This window comes from Poecilia reticulata, linkage group LG3 (genome assembly GCF_000633615.1).
Source record: "Poecilia reticulata strain Guanapo linkage group LG3, Guppy_female_1.0+MT, whole genome shotgun sequence".
Taxonomy (NCBI): Eukaryota; Metazoa; Chordata; class Actinopteri; order Cyprinodontiformes; family Poeciliidae; genus Poecilia; species Poecilia reticulata.
In genome coordinates, this window is record NC_024333.1 from 1,481,831 (window position 1) to 1,486,830 (window position 5,000).

The window sequence follows — 5,000 nt, forward strand, 5'->3', positions numbered from 1 at the left end:
AACTTTCCCCCACATCTCCCCCTTTCATTTCCCCTTTCTTCTCTGTGTGTGTGTGTGTGTGTGTGTGTGTGTGTGTGTGTATTTATATATATATATATATGTTGTAGAGTAGATTAGAGAAATAAGGATACAGAAAATACAAATTAACATTCTAGAAATCTGTAGAAAGAAGAAAGAGGAAAACAATTGAGAAACTATAGCAACAAACATATTCACATATAATAATAAAAAAAGATGTTTCCACTGTCTCCATGAATATGCGAGTATGACATTTTCACTCTGGAACCTGGTCTTAGGTACATCATATGGTATTTTTTTTGCAAAGTAATTAATAACATCATTTAGTGGCGTCTTGCAACTTTTACCAATTTCCTTACTCAAAAGTTTCCACCAATAATTATAATGACTTTTTTTATGCTTTGACAGTTTCATAATGACATATGCTTACTTACTTCAAAGTAGAGTCACCTGTTAATAGCAGCCAGAAAGCACTCAAGACGGCACCTCAAGAACAACTTTGTGGCAGTTTAACTGAGTAAAGTCTTGTGACACTTCTGTTATTTAATGCTGATCTGATTACGCTGTTAAAAACAGAAGTCAAATGTGAAATAGCAGAAACCTGCTGGGATGGGGTTTTTGTGCACGCTCAAGACGCAAAACCGCTAGATAAACAAGCAGACAGAGGATGAGGCATTATCTGTCAAAAGAAATGCCACACCTTTTGATTTATTTTCCAATTAATTCCATTTAAACAAAAGGTCCAGGCAGTTGTGAAAGGCAGAGCTCTGACTTTGCCAGTGGTGTGTGCGTACGGCGGCGGCTGCGAAGGGGGCAGGCAAACATGACTGGGATAATAAGCGTCATGGAATCTAATCAAATTCCTAAGAGGAATTGATTGTTGTGAGGCAGCCGGTGCAGGAGTGGGGTTGACAATAACCTGAAATTTAAGTGTTAATTTTTATGCTAATCCTCTGGCATCTCTGTGTGATGCAATTTGGTCCGGCAGCCCCCTCGACTTTGCACCGCAGATATGAAATTGTCCCGCGTACGTAGAAAATGTCAGCTTGCCAGACCCTGAAAGCTTGTAATTTATTAGGTATGTTTCTATTAGTATGTGTCACAGTTGTTAGAGAGCCACATGTGCAGGCAGGCAGTCGCTCCACCTCGTTCTCTACTCTCCCTCTTTATCCATGCATCACACCTATTCTGCTCCTCTGTGCCAACTTCCTCAAATCGTCTCGTCTCCATCTTTGTTTTTTTTGTCTTTTTTTTTTCCTCCCAAACTGGCATCTTATTCTCTAGTGTGTCAACCAGAAGCCCACCACACAGACACAATGACACAAACACCAAGCGTGGCCTTAAAAGGGTCTCGGATCAGTGCCTGCTTCTATGGAGCCTTAATGTATTATCATATATCTGGTGGTCCTTGCCCCCTGGACAAAAGGCTATTTAATACAGTTTAATGACATTCTGTAGAATTCCTGTGAGTGTGTGGGTGTGTGTGTGCGTGTGTGTGTATGTCTGTGTGTGGGCTAAAAGAGTAACAGAAGTAGGGAATTAAAAAGAGAATTATTCAGGATTCACTCATGCAAATATGCCAATATAAAATGTGCTACTTTCACCCGTCATTCTTCTTGTTTTGCTCTCTCCTCTGGAAAAGTCGAGTCCAGTCCAATTTAATCACGAGCACGTTTAAAAACAACAACAGTTAACCAAAGAATTGTGCACATAAAGGAACAGATGTTAAACAATAAAAGAATACACATTAAAACAACACAGTGCTAAAGAAATACAATTAAAAAGAAGACAAACGTCAAAAGACTTTACAACTCAGTCTGGTTCAGATGCAAAGCAAGAAGAGTTAATTCTTCAGCACAAAATGTTGAGAACAAAAGGAAAAAAAATAATACATGGAAAGAACAGAGCAGTAGCAAGATGTTGCTACATTTACTTATTTAATTCAACGTTACAAAATACTATAACAGAATAAAACACATAATTACTAAATGTTGCCATGAGCTAGCAGCATGCGAGAAGGCTGCCCTCCTGCAGGCCCCAGGACTGTGGTGATTGTTGTGCAGGAAGAGTTTCAAACACGCAACTCTTCTCCAGTCCACACAGATTTCCATAAAATGTGTTTTTGCCCACATAAAAGTGTATAAAGGCACATATTCATTGTAGAATTTACAAAGTTTCTGTCATACTCTTAAGAAACCAAAGGTTGTGCTGCGGTCGAAGATGAAAACAGTCAAACAACTGTAGGATTTTTTTTTTTAAACTAGAATATTTTGTGCTATGGGGCTATTATTAAATTGAGCAAAAAATACAACGGTTTCACAAATCTACAGTGTTTATATATTTTATTTAGAAACAGAAGGCACAAGAAAAAAAAAACATTAACAAAGCACTATCATATTTAGCCTTATTGTGGTTTCGATAGAGGGAGACTAGCCTATGTATGCTAGCTGCTAGCCTATCGATACTTATGGACAACAGTGGGGTTAGCATGCTAGTGCTAGCCTCTTCAATGTGAACGCAAGTGAGTTGTATGTTTCTCATTTGACAAAGCCAGCTGCTTGGTCACCAATTACAAACTATCATTAATCAGTAATCAGTAGCTAGCCGCAGAATAGCTTCCTACAAGTGCGACATGGAGCTAAACACAACAAACAAACGACTAACACACTGTGTTCCAGCCCAACAATAATTTAAGCTGGAGAAATGTTACAATAATAAGCGTAAGTGCTTTTTTTTTTAAACTTCCTTTTTTTGTCTAACTTGGTGTCAGAAGCAGCTCAGTCATTAACACTTTCCTTTCTTAATGTTGCAGTATAAATTCACATAATGGATCTTTTGTACACATATATTTCTTGTTTCACTTATATATGTGGGCTACACATCTGTGTTGCAGTTAAGTATACATTCTTCAATCACTTGTAGCGATTGAAGAATCACATTATACATCCTGGAGGATTCTAGTTACATGATGGGTATGAAAAATGAGAATCTGGTGAATTTGGACCGTACGCTGTCTAACAAAATGACTTCCAAACTGAGAAAGAAACCAAAAACAATGGATTTTTACTTTGTCTTTTTAGATTTTTTCCCACTTTATGTTGCAGCAGCATGTTAAGTCATTTTCTTCCTTATTTTTTAACACTGATGAAATTGCTATGTGCCCTGCCTGCACACTGAGTGGCTCTAGGAAGGCAGTCAAAAACTGTACTCAGCGGGCCCAGAAAACACACTGAAAGGTTTGGATGCAATTCACATATAGGTCAATTAAATGCAACAACATCTGCTCTCTCCCTACCATTTGCATATAGCATTCATATGTTAATGATGTCCCTTGTTTCCCCCCCCCCCTCCCCCCGTTTCTCAGCATGTGTGTATGTGCATGTGCATGTTTGCGTGTGTTATTTGTTTCCCTCTTTATTTTCTGTACTTCCTACCCTCCTCCCAATTTATTTGTATCGCCAAACAAAAAGCGATGCTGAAAATTTGGATTCATATTTCCCTTTTTGGGGAAGATAAAAAAAAAACACGAGAAAGAGAGAGAGACGCCCGTCCTATTTTCACTTCCTCTCACTTAACGATTAAAGGGGAGGTTAGATTGGTGCCACAGTTGTTCCACTGCCATGCCCCTGATTTCTACAAGAAGCCCCTTTAACAGCAGAGAAGGCGAAGCCCCATCTCTTCCCCAAGCAGCCCTAACGCCTTATAAATCAATGATGACACAGATGGACTAGCGATAATCTATTTAGAATGCCTCACAGCAAATATTGTTGTGCAGATGATTAGATAGCCAGTTATTTTAACTCCCAAAACCTAATCTTCTGCTTCTTATAATGCCCTTCAGATTTCTTGTCGTAATATTGAGTTTGATGTTTTGCTTCCTCGAAATGAATTTTGCAAAAATATGTATTTGCAAATGTAGAATTTTTGCTTGTGTAGATGATGGATATGCGATTTGGTGACATGACCTGCTTTAGGAACAAAAGACCCCGTGTCTTCAAAGAGGGCGGAGGAGGACCTTTAGCGCAATTGTATCTCAGGGGCATTTGTGTGCGCATTAACATGTGTGTGTTAGACTAGTCTAGCGACACGAGGGGGGTTAATGGCAATCCGGGGTCCCTGCCCCTTTTCATGGTCGATGGGTCTCACTTTTGAGTGCTGGGGGCGAGGAGAAGGAAGAGAAAAGGAGGAGCTGGGAGGGGAGAGAAAGAACAGAGGAGGAGTGCAGAAATGAAGTGGAGGTTGTCAGACGTGGCAACTGCTTGGAGGCCCTGATAAATATAAGCCCTTATTGATCGGTGGAAAATGAAAGATCCCCGAGTGGCGTGCAGTATTTAGCTTCTTGTCTGCCTCGTGTCAGCGGTGGCCTTGCCTAGGAGGGATAGATTTTCCGCTGTGCCTCCGGGCACCGCAGCGCACCGGCTTTGATTTCATCTTTAACCTTTTTCTGCCGCGTTCCCTTGACCTCTGCAGCAGCGCTTACTGAATTTGTTAGATTTCCATCTTGACATTGATCCCCACCGCCACCTCATACTCGCCTCCCTTTCAACCTGTCGTCTTCCTAATGCTCCATCCCTCTTGTTCATTCTCTTCCTCTTCTCTCCCAGGTCTACGTTTCATTATCACCTCGTTTTCTAATCCTCCTCCTCCTCTGTGTCTCCCTCTAGGTGGCCATTCCAGTAAGCAGTAGTCGGTGAAGAGTGACAGCGAGAGGCCACTTGATCCCAACAGGTTGTGCACCAGTATGCAGGTGGTGTATTAAGGTCAGTTCACACCCCTTTAGCACGTAGAAAAACTTGACTTCACTTGGATTTTTTTTTCCAAACCCTGTGTCTTATTTGCTTCTCACACTGTAAGTATAAAAGAACAAGACACATATACACACAGTTAAATGCACACATGCATTCACACATTCCAACTGTTCGTCATTCACCCACCATTTAGTTTTATCCCCAAAGGCACTGTCTTAAACCAAAACACACACA

The 5,000-nt window shown here is 40.6% G+C and overlaps 1 protein-coding gene across 7 annotated transcripts in view; it reads left to right on the forward strand.

The window, feature by feature from the left end:
- Positions 1-5,000, forward strand: part of znf536 (zinc finger protein 536) — a 234,989-nt gene that overhangs the window by 91,515 nt on the left and 138,474 nt on the right. For all 7 annotated transcript variants that reach the window (XM_008404913.2, XM_008404917.2, XM_008404919.2 and 4 more), the window contains one exon: positions 4,683-4,778. The gene's annotated coding sequence lies outside the window, so the exon portion shown is untranslated. The remainder of the gene's footprint in view (positions 1-4,682; positions 4,779-5,000) is intronic.